The sequence below is a fragment of the Mastigoproctus giganteus genome, chromosome 3 (assembly GCF_048544385.1).
Source record: "Mastigoproctus giganteus isolate SK-2022 chromosome 3, ASM4854438v1, whole genome shotgun sequence".
In the NCBI taxonomy this organism is placed as follows: Eukaryota; Metazoa; Arthropoda; class Arachnida; order Uropygi; family Thelyphonidae; genus Mastigoproctus; species Mastigoproctus giganteus.
Genome location: NC_143577.1, coordinates 117882707 through 117897486, shown reverse-complemented (window position 1 = coordinate 117897486; position 14780 = coordinate 117882707). Strand labels below are relative to the sequence as shown.

Here is a 14780-nt window from a genome sequence, read left to right as displayed (position 1 = left end):
TGTAGTGTTGTGTATCGTTGTTCCTCTGGCCATTTAGCCGCCAGATCCCTACTGAGGACCGACGTTGCCCGCACTTCGCCCCGTGGAGGCAGACCAGGTAAAAAGTAAAGTAAACTGCAGCCATTATCAACCCACTGCAGGATGGAAGCCTCCTCAACAAGTCATGCTACACCAGTACTTTAAGATTACTCTGGCAGGTCCTGCCACCTAATTTCCTGAAATTTCAGTGGCAAGGACCTAAAAAAAAAAAAAAAAAAAAAAACACCACACACATATGGAGTGATGATCGCGGCAGGGATAGCGCTAGAATTTGAAGGGCCGAAAGTTTTGTGGGCGAAGCAATTTAGGTGTAGTTAAATTTTGAAGTATGGGATTTTGACTGACACAGATAGAGTGGGTGGGGAGACTGAAGGCTGGGTTTTTTTTTTTTTTTTTTTTTTTTAGGAGCATTAACAACTAAGGTCATATTGCTCCGGGATATGCGGTGGTCATTTCCTGACCTTTCCGTATCCTCCGTATTTGGTGGTGACGGGCTCGAACCCCGGTCTAATCAAGAAGCGTGTGCTACGCACTGCTGCTCCTTCCCACCTGGCTACGGAGGCGCGTAGGCTGGGAGAAAAAAGGTAGAAATATATGGACGATAGAGAAGGCGACCCCAGAGAGTCAGTGAGGCAGGCCCATGCGGCACCAGGTGAAAGGAGGGGGTCGGCAGGGGGGGAGACGGGCTCACCTCCTCTTCCCCTGCCAAGGGAAGGGGTGTTAAAAGGGGAACCAGGCAAGAGAGTCCGATTCAGATCGCCAGTATTGGCGTTGGGCAGCGTAGCCGCACTGTTATTCATGGTCCAATCCAGTATTTTTTTTTTTTTTTTTTTTTTTTTTTTTTTATCCTTGAGATGCAGGTCTGAGTTTGGGATGTTGTCTTCCAGAACAGTTCTTGTTCTTGATGCAGGTGTGTTCTTTTAATCCTTTTATAGTAATTAGTGAGTGTGGTTACGTGCGGTGTTTTCGGTCCTGCGAGTTGGTGGTGTTCGAAATTCACTAGTGGGTAACCAATGGTTTGTCTTGTATCTGTTTCCTTTTTTTAGGATTAAACAGTTGGCGCTAGGGTAGTCGTGGTAGGGTCCTTAGTCTGGTAAACATCTCTTGGGAAAATTGCGAGAGAGCCCGGTAATGGTCTTCCTCCAGCAGTATGGGGTGCTCCTGATCCTTTGGGTTGAAATGGATATTTGTGATGAGATGGCAACGGAGGTCTTCGTAGAGGGGACAATCGTGCATTAAATGCTTACAGGTTTGCTCCTCACCGCAGTGGCATAGTGGCGATTCTATAATACTGAAGGCGGCCAATTTTGCATTGAAGGATCCGTGCCCTGTGATCAGAAAAGTGGTGTAGAGGTCAGGTGAGAACCAGGGTGGTTGACGTGGGTAGACTTGCAGAATATCAGGGATAAATTTCCGGGTCACAGCGCCCTTGGTTGAGTCCATCTGGATTTCCTGATTTGTCCAAGGAAGGTTGTAAGGCGTTTCTTCTCTGTTACAGTGTTATTGATTGGATAACGGATGATTTCCAAGTCTAGGGGGAGACAGTCCACTAGGACCTGGAGTGCGTGCGAGCTCACAGTACAGCATGCCCTTGAGATGGTTAGTAGGATGGAGCACTGTATAGTCTCTAATTTTCTCCTATTGACTGCCGTGGTAGCTTTTTAAACCAGACACCTGCAGCATATGAGAGGGGTGGGATAAATATGGCTTTATAAAAGAGGGAGAGTGCCCTCTTCTTTAGGCCCCAATTCTTCCGAGTAACTCTGGCAATAAATGCTGAGTACCTCTTAATTTTTTTCTTCAGATGTACAAGATGTGGGGTGAAGGATAAGTTCTTGTCAAGGATAAGTCCGAGATGCTTCAGTTCTGTCGCTAGTTTTATTGTGGTATCCTGTATCTTGATTTGCAGTGGCCTGCGTATGTCGAGAGAACCTTTCAGGAGTATCGAGGAAGTTTTGGTTGAGGAAATTCTCAGGTGATTGAGACTGACCCATTTCTGTAGTCTGTCAATGGCCTGGTTTGCAGTAGCTTCCATCTGGGCTCTGCTGTCCGCCTGTAGAATGAGGAGAAGGTCATCCGCGTATGCTTAGGTATCTACTCCATCAAGATCCAGGCCCAGGAAACTGTACAGGACAAGGTTCCAAAGTAATGGCCCCAGTACAGAGCCCTGTGGGCACTCCCGATGAACAGGTCGGATGACTGTGTGTGTGTGTGTGTGTGTGTGTGTGTGTGTGTGTGTGTGTGTGTGTGTGTGTGTGTGTGTGTGTGTGTGTGTGTGTGTGTGTGTGTGTGTGTTCTAGCGCCTTCCATATGGCTTAGTTTTTAACAACTTGTTCCTCAGCCTGAAAAAATTTCTTGAATCGACTTCCGGCTTAGTCTACCTGGCTGATCCAGAGTGGTTCCGTGTGAATAGTCGTAATGTTGTCCTTGAGATGGAGAAATCAATCTTTATAATGCACACGAGTTCAGACATAAGCAGTAAAGTTAAAACTTTGCACTTTTATGAGCCACTGCAAGAGCAGCACTGTGCGCATCTTACGTTGCGCATGAGAAGGGAAGGCTATAACGCAGTTAGTGACTGTGTCTTTTCATGTCTATCGTATGGAATATTTCATTTGGAAATGGAAATTGAGATTTGCCTCAGTGCTTCTCTGATGTAGGCCTTCCTTGAAGCGCTAGAACTAATCGTAGACTTGTCCGAGATATGTACTAGTTCTCTTATATTTCATCATGCCGAAAGATTGTGAAAATGTGCTTCCCTGACTTCTTCATTGTGACCATAGTTCCTGCTTTAGACTTGTACTTCCTGGATTGGACTTTCACTGCCCCGAATTTTTATATGGATATTACATTGAAAACGAATGGACCCTCTACGAGGGCATCTGAGATAATTGTTCAGTAGTACAGCATTGTAAATAGGTTGTGGGGTTGCCGGGAAAGCTGACTGGGACTGCATAGTAAAATAAATAAAATAAGAAAAACTTTATATGAAACTATATGTCTTATTGTTATTCAAACTGCAAAATCCTTTAGAGTGTAGTGCCAAAGCACAACCGAAATAAAAACGCATTCGGAACTAATTATTGATGACATATATCGCTTTTGTGGGAAGCACAGTTAGTAGGATCATCGTCCTCCCCATTTTCGATGGAAAAGACCTGAGTTCGAGTCCCATCAATAACGCGAGAAATTTTTACAGGCCTTTTCACAACGTGGCTAAGTTAGTCGGACTCAGGCGAATATAACATGTTTTTGAACTCCCGGAAACTTGGGATTTTCGTCCAGAAAACAGCAAATTGACCACAAAACACATTAAATTTACAGACCTGTTATATACGGTGCTATATGGCCCAAGTTTCTGATATGCCTAAAACAACAAGGACAACAACATGACGTACATCTTTGCACGTTATCGTGTAATTCTTTAGCATCGCAGACATGAAATGCACAAGTACTGCACATTTTGTTGGCTGTTTAAAAACTTTTTGTCTAACATTACATTGAATTAGGAATACTCCGAGTTTCACGCTAATTTAAAGAGCTCAAACTCATAACCTGAATTGTTCACTTTTCATTCAATTTATGCGTGCGAAATCCAATCTAAAACAACCTTTTTTCGGACAGTTATACTATTTCCTCTCGTGTACACAATGACTTGCTTTTCTCTGACATTGCTTTTTGGCACCTTTCGACTCACTTATTGAACTAAGTAGAGGTAATTTAATAAAATGAAACTCATCTCATTAAAATAACTGATGCTAGTTCTTTTTCGTGGTAATATCCTACATTGATCATGATCGGATTCCAATATTAGACTTCTGTTAAATCTCTTCTAAACTTTACTAATTCTAAAATAATGAAATTTAACAGGAGTGTAAAATATTATGGTTTTCATTAGCGTAATCGAATAAAGAACTGAGATCACAGCCAACATAATGGATCATCGATCCCGTTATAATTGATGCAATAATAAAAATATTCGTCTGTGTGCCAAACGAAGAGTAGATATCGCTTATATAAATATATGTAAGCGGTATCTACTCTTCTAGTGCGAATAATACAGTATATTATAAATTCTTATGTAAGAATTTACGATTAACTGGTGCTCAAACTAGTGCCAACCTTTTCTGCGATATGTTTTTTATTTACGCTTTACAGCACAGAATCCCGTTACAATGCACATGTATTTCTTGAATAATAAGTAAAAATAATCAAGCAAATTTTAAATAACAATATGCATATACAATATGCATGTATAATGTTCACAAAGATATACACTCAATGATCGCTAAATTATGACTACTCCATCCGTTATGGACTATGCCACATAACCCGTATGAAAAGATAAACAGCTCTTTCGCTACAGAAGTGGTAATATGCATCAAGTTGTGCAAGTCAAATGATAAATCAGCAGTTATGGGACGTCGTAAAGGTAAAGATATCACAAAGTTTCGAAAGGGCGTGATTGTGGGAGCTCGTACATCGTCGTCTTCCATATCGGAAACGGAATATCTTGTTGGCCCCTCACTGCCCATTGCAGTTAAGGTGTACAAAGGATGATCTCAAAAGAGTCAAACCACCTACCACCAGCAGAACTGAAAAGGATTAGGCAGAGTGGATGTTCGTGATAAGCGATGGCTGCATTGCGTTGTAAGGGGTTCAACGGCAGGTGACTACTATGTGACAGTTGACATCGCAATACATGACTGGAAGCGAGTGGGCTCGTCGGATGAGTCCAAATACCTGGTGCAACATGCCGGCAGACGCTTTCGCGTGTGGCAAAAGCAACACAAGTCCATGGGACAATCATGCACGGCGCTAATTATCCAGGCAGGTGGCGATGGCTGCTCAATATGAGACATGCTTTCCTGGCAAGAACTATTACCCATGGTGCGTATGGACCAAAGTTTCACTGGTGAGGTCTACCGGCAGCTCTCAGGAGACTATGCGCACTCTGCCATTTTGCATTTTCTTTCCTGGCAGAAACGAGATCTTCGAAGACATAATGCACCGTGTCATCGGGTCCTCACTGTGCACAAGTGATTCGAGGAACACAGTCAAGATATCACCCATCTTTATTGACCTCTAAATTCCCCTAACCTCAGTCCAGTGGAGGAACATCTGCAGGTTGTTTGGGAACGGGAAGTGAGGCGTATGGACACTCACGCCTTATCTATTCCGGCATTGTAGAAAGCCTTGTAGGCAGCATGGCTGCAGATCGCTACAGCCGTCTTCAGACATCTAGTGCAGTCAACGCCTAAGAGAATAGCGGCTGTTATCCGTGTGAACGATGGCCCAACACAATATTAGGTAGGTGGTCATAATTCTGTGATCGTTCAGTATATATATATATATATATATATATATATATGTGTGTGTGTGTGTGTGTGTGTGTGTGTGTCTGTGTAAAGGTGTTTCGTTTGTTGATGCTTAATATTAAGACTAGTTAAGTTGTATGTGTGTACAACAATGTGCAATACTAAACGGCAGTTTTTTTGGAAAATGAGGGATTCTCCTACGTTAGCGACATTCTTTCACGGATAATACGAAATATAGAAAATGAGGTTCACCTAATCCCGACCACACGTTTTTTCAGATTCCATGCTTCATTTTTCGTATTGTGAGGATGGCGTAGATAAAAATAAATAAATAGGAGAGGTGGCGTGTAGATACAAAAAAAAAAAAAAAAAAAAAAACATGATCGAGAGAGATGCGACAAAATTGAAACGAAAATGGTAGGACGAAGTAGGAAATGGAAAGAATGGGCTAAAGGAACTAGAGATGGAAAAAAAAAAAAGAGTGCTAAGAGAGAGAGAGAGAGAGAAAGAGAAAGATTAACCATTACATCCGCTGTTCAAAAGAAAGTCTGGTGTAAAGTGATTACAGCGTGTTTTGAAGATCTGATGCCGTACAACAGTGACTGCACATTTGTATGATTAACGGTGTACTTAGTCAAGCCAGCGTGTTTTCACTGATGGGTGTTGATATAGAAGCTAAATGGCTTTCATCAATTTCAGGAAATAACACGACAAGATGGGGATGACTATGAAAATCCCAGACCACATGCTAACATGGATGGTGTTGAACAACTCTGGCGCAAGGCAGAAAATTGCATCTCATCAATAACCGAGATGTAATCGTAAAATAGATCATTAGTGACACCACACAGAGAACCACATTACTAGTAAATAATCACTTGACAGTCTCTATTATCACGGGACTAATACCTTCCCCCAGTAGCCAGAGAGAGAGAGAGAGAGAGAGAGAGAGAGAGAGAGAGAGAGAGAGAGAGAGAGAGAGGCGCCAATTGCTGCGTACAACTAGTGGCTATCGCAGTGAAGTATTATCGAGCAATTTAGGGAGCTTTAAGATATTCTGTCTGCTCTGTTTGTCCTGGGAGACCAGCAAGGGATTAAAGTCTGTACTCAACATGGATTATCGCAAACTGCTGCTTCAATCAGTGTAGCCAGACTGCGCTCAAATGAACCTGACGAAAACGTGGAGTTTAATAATCGGATATACTACTGTCATCGTCCAGGTGTCAAGTAGGAATATTAGATGTGGAAGGTAGTGTACCGCCTATCGAGGAGTCAGATAACAGTCGAAATGGGGAAGGGACAGTAGTTAGGTTGCAGAATGACATGCTTTGCTGAAGATCATCAGTAAGTACTCTTTGGTCAGCAATACCTTGTCCTTATGAAGTCGCAAGTTAAACGGTAGAGAAGGTTCCATATTCGTGGTTGAGGACAAAATATATTTATTTTCCTGCTTGTCAGCATAAATAGCTGCGACATGATCCATTATGTTTCAGTTTTGTTCGCCACTGCATTAGTTTTCAGGGGATTTTAACTTAATTAAAAAATCTTTTATTATATGAGAAGTACATACAACCCAGAACAGCTGAAGTGGAAACAGATGAGGTCACGATATCCAGAATAGAAGGAGAGTGGAAGAAGGTCCCAACAGAATTCTTGGGGATAGCACCCACAAAGATCCACGCGATACCGAATCAGAAGCTGTGGTAAGTCACAGACCAACTCAATCAACAAATAATACCACATTACTTTGACAATAACGGTGCAACGCTGGAGGCCGTATGCTGTGCTGCAGTAAACAGTCACTACGATCAATGGAAGAGAAATGAGAGAACAGAAGAAACGAAAAAACAAGAAATCGCCCGCTTGAGAAAGAAGTCTTCAGCAGAAGACGATAGAAAAACCGACGATGCCACCTGGCCTCAGAAATGATCCAACACGGCACCGCAGGATGCAGATGATAACCCAGACGGAGTACACTCACAGACAGGACCAGATGGCTAGGATAATATCAGAATGTAGCGCAAAAATACCAACTGATCAAAGAAAGTTTACCGTGTTATAAGTATGAGCCCCAGGCCGTACTGGAGACACTTACTCACAGACAATACTGTATCCGTGCCATCATAACGGACAAGGCGATCCCGCACAATAGATCAGACATAACCCTCATTGAAAAGCGGGAAAAAGCTACCTCTCTGATCGACATAGCAGTGCCGAACACTGAAAACCTCCAGAAAATCCACGAGGAAAAGATCAGGAAGTACACGGACCTAAAACAGGAAATCTAAGAGATGTGGCATATGCAACAAGTAACGACCATCCCAACTTGTGTCAAACACCTACAGCGAACAGCTGTAGGATACTCAGAGTTCCTCGACCAACAGTAATTCCAGATATGACAACCACCCTCTGCACTTGGTACCAGTACCCGTCACGGGATGGAACCCCCATCAAGGGAAAAATAATAATGATAATAACAATACAGTGCTCTATTAATCAAAACTCCGTATGGTATAGGTTGTCCGTCACTTTCCTTCAATTTATTTAGAAATGGAAGGTTACGACACGATTTTTTAGAAAAAAAGTCGATTACAAAATTACAAGGGTTTTCCTCTTACTAGAATTTTACTAGAATTAAACTTTGGCTGCTTGATGATTCCTTTTATCAATATATGGTTAAAGAATGACAAAATACATCACTCGGAAAGTATAAGTGCTAGCAGTTTACCTTTGAAAATAACCATTAATAAATTAATGCTTCTAAATTGAAAGTTTTACACCTGAGGAATAGAAATCTCTTTTAAACTATGGGGAGGTTAAAAATGGTTAAGGACAAAAACGACTTGGGGTTAGCGATGTAAACAGATATGAAATTCACTATGCAGCGTAAAGAGGCCGCTAGGAAAGCACACCTTGTCCTGTTTATGATTCACAAGACCTTCGTAGTTATGCTTCGTAAATATGATTTTGAGAACCACATTCGATCTGGAGACAATGCCTGAAAAAATCAGAATCGTACAGATTTTTCAAAGAAGAAAGGCCACATTTGTAAGGGAAGGGAGGACTAATCGATGTCCATATGCAGAAGGGCTTAGAACGGAGGACCGGATTGCAAAGCAAAGTGACTAGACACCTTACTGGTTACCTAATTAAGGTTTAAAGACCCTTCGGGAGATAGTAAATTGAACGAAGGAGATATATTCTATTTGGTAGAAAAGACAAGAACTAAGGGTTACAAATATATAACCTTAGGGAGTAACAGGAAGCTAGATTTCATGACGTTTACCTTCGGCAGGGTTTTGTAGATCTTTGTAATTAATTAGCTTCTGTGGCTGAGATGGACAGTTCGGTAAAGTTCAGCACGGAACCGCATGGTCTTTTTGAACAAGGAGGAAAGTATGAGTGTTTTTTTTTTTTTTTTTTTTTTTTTAGCAAATACAGAAAATAAAACAGCATTTTTTAGCCATTCTAATATTAATTCTAATGATTATATTAAAAAAAAGGAATTTCATCACTTTAAACTAAGCCAAATTCATTTATGTATTTTCATGTTTTAAAAAGAGTAGGAATATGCACTCATAGCTAAATTCGTTAAGCTTGTGACATTATTTATATGTTGCGTATGTTTTTCTTAAAGTTATATAAATGATTTACGTGTAAATTTATTTTTGCACTCTCGCAGGCAGGTTTCTGCGTCTGTTTTGTCTGCTTTTTGTACGGACAAACTACGCATTCCCTTTATTTGAACTATTCTGATATGAACTGAACAGAAACGAATATATATGAAATTTGGCATCCAAGGAAAGTAAGTCTCAGTATTCACTCTGTATAAGAAATTCTGGTGAATGACTGTAAGATACATCGCGTTATGCAAAGCAACGCATGTTTGTTATCAAAATAATGACGCATTACACTTCTCCATGCTTTAAAATTAGGTTTACTGGGAATAATAATAATAAAAAAAAACTATTTGAACAGCTTGTCGTTATGACTATTATAGTACTTTAACGCACACTATTCTATTCCTTAGTGTCCGTATTACTGTATGCCTGTACACCCAATGTATATAAAACTACTAGAAAACTCTTACCAACACATTGAAAGAATTTATTTGCTCTCACAATTTGTTTCCTTTGTATAGCACACATTGCGAATCTTACTGTTTAGAGAGAGAGAGTGTGGTAACGTGGCATGCGACGGAAAGGAAAGGTGCAAATTGTGTGAAAGAACCAACTGCTAGATAATAAAAATGCTAATATTTGTTGAATTTCTAACATCAGAAAAACGACAAATTAAATTTTCTCAGATCGACAAAGCCCACTTGAATGCTTGCAGTTGGATATCGTGGAGGACGTAATTATTTTATATGTTCACCTAAAGTTGGGCAGTAATACGAAAAGTGCGAGCGTCGTTACCCTTCTACCTTAAAACTCCTTTTAGGATCAACACACATCTTTGATGATTGTAACGTGAGCCGTTTAGAGAAGAAAGTACTTTTCATTGCAGCTGTTTGCTTGCACCACTCATGGCAAACACTGAAAAGGATTAAAGTGCGAAGAACAATAAAACCGGAATCCAGAAAGACAAAAAAACAGTTTGTATTACGTGAAATTTCGAACTCAGATTAGAACAGAAAGAAATTGAGCGCAATCACAAGTTTGCGCTTATTGCTTGTGGTTTTTCTTTCTGGTGAACAGATTCTTGCTCGCTGGAAATATTATATTTGCGAAAAGGATTCCAACGGGCTTCGATTCGCTACCAAATACTTTTAACAACTCTACATTAAGTTGATAAAGTAGAATTGTAAAAGTTGAAAGTTTCGTATAACAGTGTTAACTTCTTGTTCCTGGAGTCTTTCTTCGTATCATTCTCTTGTATGAACATTTGTATTGAGAATGAATTTTGCATGACGAGGAAAGGATATATTCTGTACGGCGTTGTAATATAATGATTCATTCGTAGATCGCATTTAAGCACCATGCATTGTCAAACAGATTAGCTTCTAACAGTTTTTAATATGATGAGGAAGATACCGCCTTAAAGAATGTAAGAATGTACACTTCTTTAAGGCTTGATGTCCACTGATTTTGTCAACAGTTCTAAAACGACTTTGATGATAATATGAAAGTGTAGCTACGCGGATTAATATACTCACAGTCAGTAAGACAAATGATATAAGAATTTACTAAAATTCATTTTAAAAATGAATAACAATTATGTTAAAGTAAGAGTTGGAATTACATATGTTAAAAATGAAATAAAATACAGTAGAATCTCAAAAATCCGTCATTCTTGAAGGATTCTCCAAATGTAGTCGACTATTCATGGGTAGAGGGGAAATAGGCTAGCGGGTGCTAGCTTATTTACCGCAGGCGCTGTATTTATATACGTATTATGTCCCATTATTAATTTACAAGCACAAATTATGTTAGAATTATGCATGGATAAACAATACATGTGGAATGTAATAAACAACAGCCACTGTAATGCTTGAAGGGAATAAGAAAAGTGTTAACGAGGTACAGACATCATTTCTTTTCACTTTAATTTCTCAGAATATTTTTAATTAAGTTTCACCGCACTCGAATTTGGATATTTTTTTAAGTAGGGTAGATGCACATCGGACAAAAATATGTCGTATATATCTACAAATTCATATTGAGAATTTCTATTTTATATTTTATTCTTTATGTGTTTGTGCATCACTAACTTATTTCATATAGTGGCATAGTATTTAGGTTCAGGCGCCACCGGTGGTTTCCCACATCTGCGCCATATGTACTCTGTGATGAGATACAGAACTACTGCACAGCCAGAAAAAAAGTGTAATGTCTGGTTAATGTAATATTGTGCTTTGTTCTGTTGTTGTCTGGCTGCTTGGCCGCGGGGCCCCTACTGGGACCCCACGTTGCCCGCCACAACCACTGGGAGGTGAGCTAGGCTGCCCATTATACTCTGGCTGCCTCTGCCAGGATTGCCTGAGCTTCCTGACAGAGGCCATAAAAAAATAATAATAAAAATGAAAAGAGTGAAAGAAAAAAAAAAGAAAACAAAAAGAAAAAAAAAGAAAAGTTGAAGCTATAAAAAAAAATAAATAAAAATATAAGGTTTTTATTTCCTTTTCTGAAGAGAGCATATGGGGGACTTATTTCATATATTGAATTTTTAATTAGAAAATGTCATCTAAAGAAATCCGCATAATTCTCAGATTTCAAATTATACTGAGTTTTTTTTTATAGTGTGCTGATGGTCCTTTTGATGTTGACTTTGATTTCGAATTAAAAAGCTGTAGCAGAAAACTGTCACCAAATGAAGATAAATTTAATTCAAATATTCTCTCTTTGAACTGTCGCATGACTTCGTCTTCGCACATTAATTCTAATTTAAATGCGACACTTCACCCTCTACAAAGCATGCAAACTAGTGGCTTTTTATTTTTCTCTTTTTTTTTCTTTTTCGGATCTCCTTACCCATAATATCCAATTGCCTTCTGTCTACAGAAAACTAATTAAATAACTACTGTGATTCACAGGATATGTCATGTATCCCACAACATAACTAATTCCGTTCATGAGGGAGTCGCCATTTTAAGCAACTCCCATATTCCTCCATGAGAGAATGGCATTACAACCAAATTTAGAAGTTCTTGCTGCTCGCCAATCTCTTAGTTTTGCGATTATCTATTTGAACCTTCCTTTATTCAAGACATTATTTGCAGTGACCTTGGAAATCTAGAATCTTAGCTACCTTTTCCCTTCTGGATTATGGGAGATATTAATGCACATCATTCTCTATGAGGAGATCAGTAACTATACAAACGGAAACAATTTTAAAAGTATTGACAAATTAAATCTGAATGACACATATACAGGGTGTCTCAGAAATACACGGCATAACCTCAGGAATGAGTTCCTCATATGTAGACAATAAAAATATTTTATATCAACATAGTTCCGGAAATGCTTGGTTCCCGTGTTATTAACCTTCATCACAAGGTACTGACAGAATCTGGTGGTTTTTCATTCCGACCATCTACTCAAATCAGGTTTATGTACGGTTTGGCGGACGGCAGTGCTCTGGAGGCTCGTCGTTTGTACCACGAAAGGTTCCCAGAACGAAGATGTCCAGACAGGAAAACGTTTGAAGGTATCCATCGCCGCCTTTGTGAGCATGTGACATTTACACCTCGTGCTGCCGACAGAGGACGACCAAGATCTACGACTCCTGAAGTAGAGGAGGATATTTTGGATGTTGTGCATGCCACTCCTGGAATCAGCATTCGCAGAAAGCGATGCAACTGGCTGTTCGACTATTTAGAGAGTGTTGCGAGAACACCAACTGTATCCTTACCATCTGCAACAGGTACAGGCCTTGTCACCAGCAGTACCCTGAACATTACTCGCGCAGGGTACTGCTTGTCACCAGCAGTACCCTTCGCGAGTAATGTTCTGCCAGTGGTTTTTGCAGCAGTGTGGTACAACTTCTCACTTTCCTGCATTAGTGATATTCACAGATGAAGCACAGTTCACACGAGACGGAATCCTAAACTTTCACAATCAGAATGTATGGGCCGAGGAAAACCCACATGCAATTCTTCCATCACATCACAAACAGCGGTTCAGCCTCGACATCTGGGCCGGTGTTTTGGGTGATAAGTTATTTGGGCCCCATGTACTTCCAAACAAACTAGACATTCCGGTTATTAACTCGGGAACCAAGCGTTTCCGGAACTATGTTGATATAAAATATTTTTATTGTCTACATTGAGGAACTCATTCCTGAAGTTATGCCGTGTATTTTTCAGACTCCCTGTATACATTAGTATTAGTATTAGTAACGGCCGCATGGTGCAAGAAAGCCTATGGCTTATGCTGCACCAGCCAAAAAAAAAAAAAAAAAAAAAAAAATCCGAACAAAACAATGATAAAAACAAAAAAAAAAAAACTAAATAATAATAATTAATAAAAAAAAGGAAATTAAACCTATCATCCTATGCGTTTCCCTCCTCCCCTAAGTAATTATCGAGCTGACCTTTGAATTTCCCCAGATTGTCAGCCTCTACCACCCATGCAGGTAACTTATTCCAGTAATTTATAACTCGCTGGCTAAAATAAAACTTCCTGCAGTCCAATCTAAACATTTCCCCCCGTAACTTGAACTTATGTCCCCTAGTTCTAGCATCATTTATAACTTGAAAATTTTGTCCTCATTCATTTTACTGATGCCTCTTAGAGCCTTAAACACCTCAATCAAATCTCCTCTAAGGTGTCTAGTTTCCAAACTCTGCAACCCACATATTCGAAGTCTTTCTTCATAAGGACGCCCTTTTTCCGATCTCACCAGGCGAGTTACCTTTCTTTGCACCCTTTCAAGAAGCTTGATGTCTTTCTTTAGGTGCGGTCTCCATACTTGAACACAGTATTCCAAGTGTGGTCTAACAAAAGTCTTATATAATGGGATTATCACGTCCCTATCTCTACTTGCAAAAGTTCGATAGATCATCGATAGGACACCATGGGCCTTCCTTGCAACCTGTTTACAATGCTCCGAGAATTTCATGTCTGACCGTATCGTAACACCCAAGTCCCTTTCCTCCAATACTGGGTTTAGTTGAACTTCACCAAGTGAATAAGTTTTTTTGGGATTACTGTTTCCCAGGTGCAATACCTTACACTTTGTTGGATTAAAGCACAGCTGCCATTTTTCTGACCATTCCTGAAGTCTATCTAGGTCTCTCTGAAGAAGCTCAGCTTGACAGTGATCATTAACTACTCTACCAATTTTAACATCATCTGCAAATTTAGACATCACGCCCTTTATCCCTTCATCAATGTCGTTTATGAAAATTAAAAACAGCAGTGGTCCTAATACTGATCCTTGGGGAACCCCACTTCTTACATCAACCCAATCTGAGGAATAGCCATTTATCACAACCCTCTGCCTCCTGCCCTGAAGCCATCCGTCTATCCATCTAAGGATTTTCCCAGTGATTCCAACCTGTTCCAGCTTATAAAGCAACCGCTCATGTGGGACTGAGCAAAAGCTTTGCTGAAATCTAAATAAACAATGTCGAAATAATTCCCTAAATCCAGCTCGTGAGTGACCCTTTCGAAATAGCGAACCAGATTTGTTAAACATGATTTTCCCTTTACAAAACCATGCTGAGTATCCTTGAGAATTTCAATTCGATCCAAATGATCCTGAATTCCACCATTGATCATTGCCTCCATGATTTTCCCTACTACTGAAGTCAGACTAACAGGTCGATAATTTCCAACTTCACTTTTAGAGCCACCCTTATGTATGGGAGATACATTTGCACTTTTCCAATCCAAGGGAATCTCCCCAGAGTCTAGTGATGCTCGCATAATTAGCCTCAATGGTTCAATGCATTCGCTTGCCGCCTCTCTTAAGATTATAGGG

General features: G+C 39.9%; 1 protein-coding gene across 2 annotated transcripts in view; it reads left to right on the top strand.

Annotated features, from left to right (window-relative positions):
• LOC150088245 (suppressor of lurcher protein 1-like) overlaps window positions 1-14780 on the top strand; it is a 1375230-nt gene that overhangs the window by 887767 nt on the left and 472683 nt on the right. The window lies entirely within an intron of this gene.